The 12,508-nt window shown below is 49.5% G+C and overlaps 1 protein-coding gene across 1 annotated transcript in view; it reads left to right on the top strand.

The window, feature by feature from the left end:
• Window positions 1-2,666: 2,666 nt before the first annotated feature.
• The window catches only part of LOC144125415 (adenylate cyclase type 5-like), a 199,603-nt gene continuing 189,761 nt past the window's right edge, over window positions 2,667-12,508 (top strand). Inside the window, exon 1 of the mRNA XM_077658784.1 lies at window positions 2,667-2,797. The gene's annotated coding sequence lies outside the window, so the exon portion shown is untranslated. The remainder of the gene's footprint in view (window positions 2,798-12,508) is intronic.

Genomic DNA, 12,508 nt, shown 5'->3' with positions numbered 1-12,508 from the left:
TCTTTTTGAGCGTGCACCGCTGAGATCCCGCCCCCCTCCCACTCCCCCTCTCGTGCAAAAAATTGTCTTAGGACCCCACCCGAAAAAAATGTCTGGCTACGTGCCCGATCAAGGGAGTAGCATATTTATTAGTAGATAGTTTTATAATAGGGGGACATAATCGGTTAGGGGAACAGCGTAATAGCGGTGCTCTCGGGATATTTTTCTGCGCATTCCCTGTCCCCATAACCCATAGGGTCCCCTATTCTATATCTCTTTGCCAGTAACCGTTGGTTACCGCTACTGTGATGGAAGTGGGATGCGCGAGAACCTTTAGTTCTGCAAGAAATCGATTATTGATCCTTCCAAGTACGGCTTCCCCATGGGTAGGCCTTTTCAACTAAAATCAGCGCACTCGCCCCATCGACCCCCCTTCCCACGTGTCTTCGCTCCTTTCAAGACACCGCTACTATTAAAGCGCATCGAGCGGAGAGGCGTCGCCGGCATTAGCGGCCTCCTACGTTCCACGTTATTTTCGAAGCCTCGAAGTCCTCTTGTGTTGAGCGAGAGCGAAATCCGAGGAGGAAATTGATGCGCCTGCACCCGCCGCGCGTCTTGAGGAGGACAACGCGAGGACGCATCGCTCAATCTTCCTCATTTCAAGCCACGCCGCAGAACCTGTGCACCGCGTGCTCAGCGATGCGAAACAAGTGGCGGGGGCAGAAAATGTTTCGCGGGAGTCTGCGTTGCCTCAAATTACGAAGCGTGGCGTGGACACGGACGGTGCACCTCAAGAAGCACCCTCTCCCTCTATCCCCATCCGCCCCAACATCCAACCCCCAATGCCGAATGCATGGCCAGTGGCATTAAGGAAGCTGAGGAGTCGCTTCATGATGTCTCGGAAACGATCCTGCACTTCTCCTTTACAGCCTATGTATACCATGTAACCGACAACGCTTGGTGATGAAGCAATGCCTCTGAATCCCACCTCCCCCAGGGCACACCTCTTTCCCGCTATATCCTAGGGAGACAAGAGACCCAAGATTAGGAGTGAAGGCGGGATTATTTCCTGGTGTTACCATAGGGAATGCCAGCACGGAGCTCCCGATTTGCCGATGTGGCAATGCCGCAGTGCAATTGTTCTGCGAACGCTGCACCAAGTCATGTGAGGTTTGTTTCTTCGCAAAGAGGCACTGGGGCGAGTAAACGTAGTTCAGTGCATGATTTCGATTTGGGCACTTACGTATAAATCGCGCTGCCAGGGAGTACTCACGTGGGTGTAATATTCACTGCTATGGCGCGTATTTGCTTATGACGACACAGTTTGGAGAGTTATCGACTCAATCATTTCAAATGTTGTAGTTTTAACGTTCGAATATTTTCGAGGACTTTTTAAGTAATTGAAATCCGATGCGTTTACGCAAACTTGAAGTTACTCTTTCATGTTCAGTATTCTCGTATTTCCACTAAATCTAAATAGGCGCCGCGCGTTTGCGTAACACTGTCGCCGGACTTGCACGTGCTTCATATTTCGCAAAGTCTCGCAACCAGAGACGGCCAAAGGATAAAATGCGGCCCAAACATAAAAGCCTCCTTTTCAATACCAATCCCCACCTCCTACGACACGCTGGCAGTGGACGTAGTGGCTAGCCCTCCAGTAGACAGGCCCGTGTCTTCCCGCTTACCATCCTTCTATCATTCACTGAAAAAGGAGAACAGTCCCCTTCCGGTCGCTGGTGGCGAAGCAGTACAGAATGGAGGAAAATAACGAAAGGTATTGGGAAGTGCCATGTCTGCATAGCTAAAGTGCGATCATAATGCCAGGGTCAACGCCCATCCGCACCATGCCAGTCATGACCAGTGATGACGCAAACCTTTAAACTTTCCCCTTCCTTCAAAAAAAATGCGCCCGTACTCAAAAAGTACGACGCACTTTTGAAGGACGGAAGCAAGCCCGAAGGGCAACTCCACATAATGCAGCTCGCTTTTGACCTGGCATATTCTGCAAAGACGACACACAGATAAATTCAGCGAAGAGCGCGCGAGGAAGCGTACGACATGCGCAACTGACAAGGACATGCATGACAGAGGCTTAGCAGGGGACCATCGTCAATTTTATCGCGGATTTTTTTTCTAATAGCATTTCTCTTTCTATTTTATAGCGGTCGCTTCTCAAGGCATAAGGCATTACGCACCAGCTCGCAGAGCTTTTGCCGGAGCGTTCGGCGACGGGTCAATTTTGCGCGCTCCTCAAACGCGGACGACAGGGAGCGGGTTGCGTAAAGGGCTGGCGACAACGAAACGAAGCTTGTGAGTGGCTAGATGCGCCAACCCGTGGCGTAGTTGTTATATAAGAGACACATACACACACCCACAACAGCACACACACACACACACACACCTGTTCTTACGTAAGAGACGCACGAACGGTATGCGAAGAGGGGAGAGGGAGAGGGGGAAGAGAAACTAAACAATAAACGACATAGCAAAGCACGGGCAAGTTGCTGTGCTTATGCTACACCCGCTTCTGAGTTGAGGGACACACACCTCGCGCCTGCGGTCACGGCTGTCATCACCGATTCAGGGCCGCGTCGCGCGCGCGTGCCAAGTCCGTCACGTCTCATTAGACTGAGCGATTGTTCGAGCCGCCGCCGCCGCCGCCGCTGGCGTCTTGGGCGTCGCGAAACAGCCGTTGTCACAGTGTCGCCGCGTTCGGAGCTACAGCGCCAAGGCGCCGCCGCGGAGGAGCCTGCGCCCTCCGCGATCCTCCTGCCGTGTGTGTCTCTGCCCTACGCTCGTACACGCACCCTCGACCAAGGTGAGGAGCGTCAAGGTTTCTGCGTTTGTTAAGCGGTGCCAGCGACCGCGCTAGTGCATCCGATGCTCAGCGTATGAAGCTTTGCGCATGTATACGTACAGCTAGATACAGCATGAAAGGGAACAGTCGGTTTGTGCGTAGCAACGGTTTTTGGTTGAGCAACAGGATTCGCTCTGCACTGACGGCTTCTGCACTGCAGTCAAAAATGTCTTGCGAGTATTTTCCGTCGACAGGAACACTCCCTAAATGGGTGCAGACACAACATTTCGTACGCAAAAAAAAAAGATATGATTTGTTTCGTGGGCGTAAGGAAATGCCTTCTAGCAAATTTCAGTCGCAGGTGTTGAGTGGAGCATAATTTAATATGATTTTGAATGTTGAACCTCTCGGCGTTTCCACCCGCATCAAGTGACGTCAAGATGCACTTGCCCCAGTTATTGTGACGTCACGGATCCGATGTGGTTGGTCACAGGAATAACCAGGGCTTGTCGGTGACGCCGACGTCATCAGGTAGTCTCCAGGTTGGTCGGTCGACCGTGACGTCAATGAGCACTTAAGCGCTGGCGCCGACCGTGACCAAATCTGCCGGGACAAAATTGTATGTAATTGATTATTAACGGTGCGCAATGGTGCTTGGAGCTCAATTTCATGATTACTTAGCCTGTTTCAAGGCAATAGAACGGATACCCAAAAACTTTGTGTACTTACCCCTTTAAAAAAAAGAATAAATGTGCTTGTCACTCGTAACACGCAGTAATCACTGGTAGAATGCTCATAAGTTCGTCCCTTTCATATTTTCAATGCTTGTACTGCCGCAAGGCGAAGACTTCTCGTGTTTCTCAAGAGCTCACTCCTCGTGTAAGGATGCTGCGGGTATAGCGTGGTTGATAACCACGGCCGGGTAAGAATCGGGAAGAGCCCCTCAGAAAGAACGAAAAAAAAAAAGGAATCTGATGAACTCCTTTCATGGGTAAAAAAGAAAGTTTTACACTCTAGACCCGCAACTGTTTTTGTTGGTTTGCTCTGAATAGCCGAAGGAAGACTCACTTCGACTACACATCGCTAGAAGGCATACCTATAGTGAAGGTAACCACGATAAACTTCACGTGCCCTAGTTTCATCTAAACGCGAACAACTTGCATCAAAACGCAGCGGCGAAGGATTCGAAGAAAACGACGACAAGAGCGTTCTGCTCGCTCTCTTCGAGTTTTTCAAAGCACCCTCTGCTGCGATAACTGCATGCATCTGGGAAGTCGCCTCGGATAGGCGCGCTATTCTGGCATCTCTGCACGTGGCACACATGCAAAACGCAGCGTAGCTGGAAGCGGTTTCATTTGACAGGCAGCAGTGCTCGTGGAGCGTTCTGCATTTAATAGGAGCTGCGAGCAGACGCCGGGTCTCCACGAATTGCAGTTATTATCGACCCTTAATTATCCGTACGTGTGTAGAGGAGCGTAGCTCGCCTTATCCGAGCGTGTACAAATTGCAGTGAACCTTGACTTCAGTAAGGGGTGCGCTGCATAATTTCAAACATAGACGAGGACGCGTACAGGCACAGACTGACGAAGGCACACGGACAGAAATCGTGCGATAACACATTTGTGTCGTTTGTTGTTTTCTGTCCGTGTCTTAATTAATGCAGAAATTGCACAGCTCACCGTTAACCTAAGTCGAGAAAATTACGGAGGGCACTTAGGACTATACATACCTGCTCTGAAAGCGAAATCAGTGTTTGTTTATTTTAAATTTATTTTTACTTATTTACATTTTCTCCTCTTTTCTTATGACGCATCTACTCATTAGCATTCAGTCGTAAGGCAACGCATACACAAGGTTCACCTTGGTTGGCCAAGAAGCAACGCTGTATCGCGTCCCATGGGTTCAGTGCTTGCCTCGATCGCAATCTGGATGTCCTGGGTTGGCAGAAATGTTATTTTTCTTTGCTACCATTATGACGTCGTCTGGGATTTTCGAGACCACTGCAGCTCGCCAAAGCCGACGCCGGGTTTCGTTTAACCTTAACCGCAGCAAACCAGCGCTCGCTGCCTGGCGACGAGACGTGAGAATGCGAAACTGCGGTTAGCACCCAAGCCGAGTTTGCGCATGCGTTGTAAACTGTACTGGGAACACGACGCAGTTCGGTACACGTGCGCCTTTGTGACGTCACAGTACGCGTGCGGTGTCGTCGCTCGTGCATGAAAGCCGTGTCGTCACACGACACGAAGATCTCTTCATGCATAATGCACGCGTTCGCTGTCCAACCTGGGTCACGTGACCGGAACGACTGCTTGTCGAGACGAGGGGTTCGTTCTTATGTAAGGGGCGACGCTTCGCGTACGGAGGCGCTCTTGTCGCGCGCGCGGGCTTCGCGTCGTCACTGTCGGTTTTTTTCCTTCCAGATTGCTGGCAGGAAGTTTGACTTTGGGGCAGTCGATACAGCGTTGACACAGACTGCACGATAAGCGCCGAAGTCGTGGGATGCGGTGTTATCGAGCTTGCGATAACGCTTTTGAGGTGCACACCCACTAGAACGTGGAGGATAATGCTTGGGTAGAGATTAGCTGTATGAACGACCCGTGGTCGAGAGGCTAAGTGTAGCATTCGACTTCCGTCGGGCGCAGACTCAGTTACTGCTGGAAGTAGTGTTATGAGCTATGGAACGAAAAATGATAGGTGTAACGTTAAGAGACCGAAAGCGGGCAGAGTGGGTGAGGGAACAAACGCGGGTTAATGACATCCTAGTCGAGATCAAGAAGAAGAAATGGGCTTGGGTAGGGCATGTAATGCGAAGGCAACATAACCGCTGGTCCTTAAGGGTAACGGAGTGGATTCCCAGAGAAGGCAAGTGTAGCAGCGGTCGACAGGAAGTTAAGTGGGCGGATGAGATTAAGGTGTTTGCATGGATACGGTGGCCGCAGCTGGCAAATGACACGGTGACTTGGGAGAAGCCTTTGCCCTTCAGTCTGCGTAGTCAGGCTGGTGATGATGATGATCACGTCGCACAGCACCCTGTTTTAAATTTTTCTCTCTATTTCGCGCTGCTGGCGCGCTTGAAACTACTAGGGCAGGCCCTATGCAGAACTTACGATGCTTCCGATACTCGTCTTTTCAGACCGTTTGCTACGAGAGTTTTATGAGGAGAAATGTTTGGTATTTGTGGTATTTGTAAATCTGTGTTTATCGATGAGTGCATTAAATCTTTGCTCACTCTTGCTACGATGCACTGCGACACGTTTTGGCAGTTGTCCCCTTCTGCTTCGGATGTAATTCAGTCGTCTTTAAATGTCATTTAGCGCGTCAGCTGCCATGGGCCACGCCTAAATGGCAGAATAGGCATGCATGCATTTGGCTGTCTGCGCGACAGGAGTGGCAATCCACAGGATGCAAGAGTCGGTTTATTTGCGGTCGTCTATTAATAGAGCTGGACGCGTTGCTGTTGAGATCTATCACCTTTTACTTACACTTCTTTCATTTTAAAATGCTTCCTGGAAATGCGGAATCTCTCATTTGCATTTGAGATAAACAAGGTTTGGGCTGCCAACCCAGTTGCTGCCATTATGTGTTCCGAATATCATTTACCGTCTCCCAATTCTACATCACCCCATTGTTTAAACATTGGAAGTAGCCGCGAAAGTACGTAGGGATAGGCTCCTCCGCAATAAAAGCGAACCGCACCATATCACACTTTGTTACTATGACGATGGGCCGTCGTCTAGGGTCACACGTGTTTTGAATTCAGTGTGCGGCAGTATACACGCACAACGCAGCTTTTCCAGAACGCCCCCGTTATCCAGTAGGTGTGGTATTGTATGGTATGGTATGGTATGGTTAGATAGATATATAAAGAGGAGGAGGGAAAGGCAGGGATGTTAACCAGAAAGGGGTTCCGGTTGGCTAACCTGCACTGGGGAAGAGGGATTAGGGGGCTAAAATGAGGAAGAGAGAAGGGGAAAAAAGGCATAACACGCACACACACACACGCACGACGCTGTCACAATTTGTCACTCAATCCAGTCGCTCTCAAGTAGGCAAAGGGTGCCTTGTATGCCTTGAGGGCAGTCGACTGCTGTGGCCACGGACCGAGGATCTTTTGCTCTGTTAATGGGCGAGGATCGAGTAGTCAAGATATATAGATACATGAAGAGGAGGAGGGAAAGACAGGGATGTTAACCAGAAAATGGTTCCGGTTGGCTACCCTGCACTGGAGAAGAGGAATTAGGGGACTAAAAGGAGGAAGAGAGAAGGCGAAAAAAGGCATAACACGCACACACACACACGCACGACGCTGTCACAATTTGTCACTCAATCCAGTCGCTCTCAAGTAGGCAAAGGGTGCCTTGTATGCCTTAAGGGCAGTCGACTGCTGTGGCCACGGACCGAGGATCTTTTGCTCTGTTAATGGGCGAGGATCGAGTAGTCAAGATATATAGATACATGAAGAGGAGGAGGGAAAGACAGGGATGTTAACCAGAAAATGGTTCCGGTTGGCTACCCTGCACTGGGGAAGAGGACTTAGGGGACTAAAAGGAGGAAGAGAGAAGGCGAAAAAAGGCATAACACGCACACACACACACGCACGACGCTGTCACAATTTGTCACTCAATCCAGTCGCTCTCAAGTAGGCAAAGAGTGCCTTGTATGCCTTAAGGGCAGTCGACTGCTGTGGCCACGGACCGAGGATCTTTTGCTCTGTTAATGGGCGAGGATCGAGTAGTCAAGATATATAGATACATGAAGAGGAGGAGGGAAAGACAGGGATGTTAACCAGAAAATGGTTCCGGTTGGCTACCCTGCACTGGAGAAGAGGAATTAGGGGACTAAAAGGAGGAAGAGAGAAGGCGAAAAAAGGCATAACACACACACACACACACACGCACAACGCTGTCACAATTTGTCACTCAATCCAGTCGCTCTCAAGTAGGCAAAGAGTGCCTTGTATGCCTTGAGGGCAGTCGACTGCTGTGGCCACGGACCGAGGATCTTTTGCTCTGTTAATGGGCGAGGATCGAGTAGTCAAGATATATAGATACATGAAGAGGAGGAGGGAAAGACAGGGATGTTAACCAGAAAATGGTTCCGGTTGGCTACCCTGCACTGGAGAAGAGGAATTAGGGGACTAAAAGGAGGAAGAGAGAAGGCGAAAAAAGGCATAACACACACACACACACACGCACAACGCTGTCACAATTTGTCACTCAATCCAGTCGCTCTCAAGTAGGCAAAGAGTGCCTTGTATGCCTTGAGGGCAGTCGACTGCTGTGGACTGCTGCTGCTGTGGTATGGTATGGTTACAGTACGGTATGGTATAGTAGGCTTGGAATGGTGTGGTATGGTGGATACGAGCGCGACCATTCCAACGGGTTTTAACCGCCTTCTCCCACCGCATGACGCCCTGGCTGCTCGCAACATGTACAGGATGCGACCTAGAGTATAGAGGAGCTTGTGCTAATCGTTTGTGACGCCATCGTAATGCTGTCAAGTACTGCCGTAGTAATAGAAGCTTAAACACGCTTTTGTAATGTGTTTAAAAGAGATATAATTATAAGCACGCTGACTGTGACCTTTCAGAGAGGTTGTCTGTGAGTTTCAGTTTAATGTCATTTAATAGCGGTCATCACGGCACCGGTTAGAGTCTCGTCGTCCGAAAAGATCCTCATTGCCAGACTAGTACACCTTGTATCTGGTCCACAGGGTAACGGCTGGCTATCAAGAGGCGTTACCATAATGGCTGCCGCCTCGATTAGCGAGAACGTGGAGAGGGTGAGCTTGAGAGTGCGACCGCGGCTTTTGTTTTAAGAGTCAGTACATTATCTCTGCATGGTTGTCCGTGCTTGATATGGAGGATGGCCAGTGCAGACTAATATGCAGAGTGGAAGGGAGACATGAAAAAAGACTGAGTAAATGTTTCACGGCGAATTTTACCGAGCTGGTTTTAATAAAAAATAAGAGAAGGAAGCGCCCGGAAAGGGCTCTCTGATGGGGACGTCACTGCGTCTGTGCGATGCCGAGAAGATCGCCGCACGACGCTAAAGCGTTTATTGCTGCCCATTAAGTCTAGCGATAAGTTGAGGGTACTTAAAAGAATTAGCCTAAGCAGGCTTGCCGAGGCTTCATAGCAGTGTGGTCACTCACCTGTCCGTTTTCGCGGGAGGACCTTCGGATAGATTGCGAAAAGATATGAAAATATGAAAATGTTTTCTAAGGTAAGTAAACTATGGGAGCCGTCCTTCGCAGAAATTGGCGCATTTCCACACTGTGTCGATTAGCACCGCTAATGTAAAGCACTACCGCGGCAAATATTGACATTTGTTATTATATGAGTAGTGTAAGTGTGTTCATGCGCGCGTGCGAGTGTGCATATTTCCTTGTGCATCATATTGCCTTCGGCCAGTGTGGTTGCTTCTCCCTTCCCCTCACACGCACGCACGCACACATCATCCAATCCCCCCCCCCTCCCCCCTCACACACACATATTCGTAATTATTGACGCGCACTTTGTAGCTCACTCTGTTCAGCACTTCATTGAAATTTGTTGCTGCTTTATTAGTACCAAATGGCATCAGTCTCAACCCGGAACATGCCTCTTTCAGCAGCCGCGTTTACATGAATGCGACAGAAGTCAGCTCCGGCCCACTATCTGAGGTAAAGTGCAAAAACGTCCAGGAAGAGAGTAGAGCACGAGTCACACCTTTCCTCCTGAAAACCTGCTCTTTCCCTCAAAAAGGGGACTGAAGTTGACTTCTGTCGCATTCGTGTAAACGCGGCTATAGTGTAGCAGCTGGCGACAAAATTGGTGGGAAATGAAAGAAAGTACTAGTGTTGCCTTAATGAGGGCGTGAGCTGTAAGTATCCTATTGAAATCTTAGCAATGTTTAGAGTCTTCTTAAAAGCAAGCTTCTATATCTAAACCATCTGCATCTGTAGCTTCTCGTGAATTTGAAACGGGCTTCAAACTTCGGAAACCTAGTCGGCGTCAGTGGTCCTTCACCTCTGAAACTCAGGAAACAGCGCTATTCACGTCAGATGTTGCCCCAAGCGAGTTCGGAAACGTCTTTCTTGTACGAAATACTGGGTTCTGCCAAGTAGCTCCGAAATTTCCGGCCTAAAAACCTTAATAGGATATTCTTTACGTCCACATTGTCCCGTCAGCAGACTAACTAGGTGCTGCACAGGCAATGAATTACGTCTTTGGATTTATATTGCCTGCGATATAGGCGATCCGTTATCTGCTATACATGAACAAGGAACGTGCAGTTATACAAACTGCTTCACTACTCACAATTTGAAGCGATTATTGAAGAGCACGACAAAGAAGGCTCTAGAAGAGAGCAAAACACTTCCAGTACACGCCGCGACGATTCAGCGCCTGTGGCACTCGGCCTTGAGGTTGAACCCGGCCGTTAAAAACAGATAGAAGAAACAGATGGTCGAAATTAATTCGGAGCCCCCAACTGCGGCATCTCTCATAGACTGTGTGTACGCAGCTTCTGGTCGTTAAATCCTCGCATACCACACCTTGCCAAAGCGCTTCAATTCTTAGGCTCGTTCCTTCAGCCATGCGACGCGTGAGTTTCATACAGAATGCAGTCAACAGCGCAGCAGACACAGCGGACGTTGCAGGTGATCTAAAAAACAAAAAGGCCGTTTGTTGGGTCGGTTCTTATGCGTGAATAATAGAGGCGGACAGGCCGTTAAGGCCGCTGGGCCGCGGTTGTTAAGACAGATGAGGAAGCATTGCGCACGCGGCTGACGTCATTCGCGACGTATGAAGACGGCGGCGTAACAGCTATACGGCTCACGCAACAACACATGCGTGGAGTGCGATAACTGAGCGTAGCATAATAAGGAGATCGGAGTCGAGAGCCCGCATCGAGTGCTGTACTGCATGCAGTCTATGCTCTGTAGCCGGGCGTGTCGCCGAGGGCTCCATGCGCCGCCATGGATGTTCATGAACGCGCCCGCCGACAGAGGGCGTAACTAGCACCTACGCCGAAAAACGGATCTCTGCGCTCAAGGTATGCTCGCAATTTATTTTTTTTCTTCGTTGTTGGTAAGCGCCTTGTGAAGAAAACGACAGTGACGTTAATACTGCAACGCACATCTCTAAGCTAAAGGCTTGCCACCGGCCATTTATTTATTTCTATTGCTTTGCGAGTTAGTGATCTCAGAGCACGTGTTTTTTGTTTTGTTTTTCTCTAGATTGGTCTTGATTTTGGTTGTTCTCTGTATTTATTCGGGAACACATCGCGGTAAAGAATAACTAGTTGTTAGTCAGCGCTATGTCTCGTTCTCATTTATCTGTTATCTTGTTTACTTCTGTGGAGCGGGAAGTTGCATTGCACAACGGTTGAGCTCCGCGCTTACGCGATCCGCTTAACGAGGCGGAAGCAGGATGTATGGAATGGGAGGCGACGCAAGGTGTTGCGATGTCGCTGCAACACGCGTTGAGAAATCACCCCGATTCGTCGTCGCGCAAGCAGACTGAGTTTATCACCCTGCAATGTCCGGTGCACATTTGTCGGCACGGCTGAAACTAGCACTAGATACGACAGTAAATTAGCAGCAGCACCAGCTCCTCCGTGAGCGCGAACATTTGCTAAAACACATTCAACTGAATATAGTTAGCAGGCCAATCACAGCATTGGTGTCAACAGAACCTAGATGTATTGATTATGATGATGCTAATGATGATGATGATGACAATGATTATGATGATGATGATGATGGTGGTGGTGGTGGTGGTAATGGTGGTGGTGGTGGTGGTGGTGGTGGTGGTGGTGGTGGTGGTGGTGGATTTTTATGGCGCAAGGGCATCTGTGGCCAAAGAGCGCCGTGGCACAAGGTATTTTTCTTCTACTTATTTTCCAAGCATTTCATCCTAAAGAAGCCGAGCACCAGGCCACGGGAAAGCTTGCACCCATTGTATCCCCGGTGGGTACCCGGAGGCACTGGGGATCGAACCCCGCACCTCCCGCATGCGAGGCGGATGCTCAGAGCACTAGGCTACCGCTGCGGTAGATGTATTGATACTGTGTACACCAGGAACGGATGGTGTACAACTTTGTAGAAGATATACAGCCCATCAAGTTTCTTTCTGGGGCACTAGAGTGTGGTTCATTATAATATGGTCAGCGGTCTAAACCGCTCGAAGGTTACAAGAACTGTCGCCCCGCCTGTTCGAAACTTATGTCATCCAGAAGTGCTAGCCAGTTCCACTACATGGCTCTGAAACAAATTCCTTGGGCTTTCAATTTTTCGCGAAGGCTTGAAATGTCAGAATGAAAAGTGAACATGCCGGTGCAGGAAACAAGCGCACTTGAAAGTGGCCACGGTGCGACCTGCCTTCGTTCGCAACGAGTTCTCTTCTGTTAAAAAGTACTGCCTTTGCTGCAATGTTCGCGATGCTGTATCACTGTGACATTAATGCCCTATCAACAAAGATCACATGACTGGCGCCGGCAAAAGGCTGCTGAGCTTGAAATACCCACAGCCCGCGTACTTCAAGCTCGAGGCCACGACGCCAACTGGCAGTAAACCACCGAATCTAAACCGCAACGGCGCTTCCAAGTCAGTGCGTTTAGAGGAATAAATAATCAAGCGTTCAATGCAAACAGACTGAGCGCCTCTTGAAAAAATCGAAACAGTTCTTGGCTGGCGGTTACAACACTCGGAGACGAGCTCTCAATGGAGCCCTCAGTGGAGCACGCAGCT

Source organism: Amblyomma americanum, chromosome 3, assembly GCF_052857255.1.
Source record: "Amblyomma americanum isolate KBUSLIRL-KWMA chromosome 3, ASM5285725v1, whole genome shotgun sequence".
NCBI classification, from domain to species: Eukaryota; Metazoa; Arthropoda; class Arachnida; order Ixodida; family Ixodidae; genus Amblyomma; species Amblyomma americanum.
The sequence above is the reverse complement of the archived record's forward strand: the minus strand, read 5'-3'. Positions and strand labels throughout refer to the sequence as shown.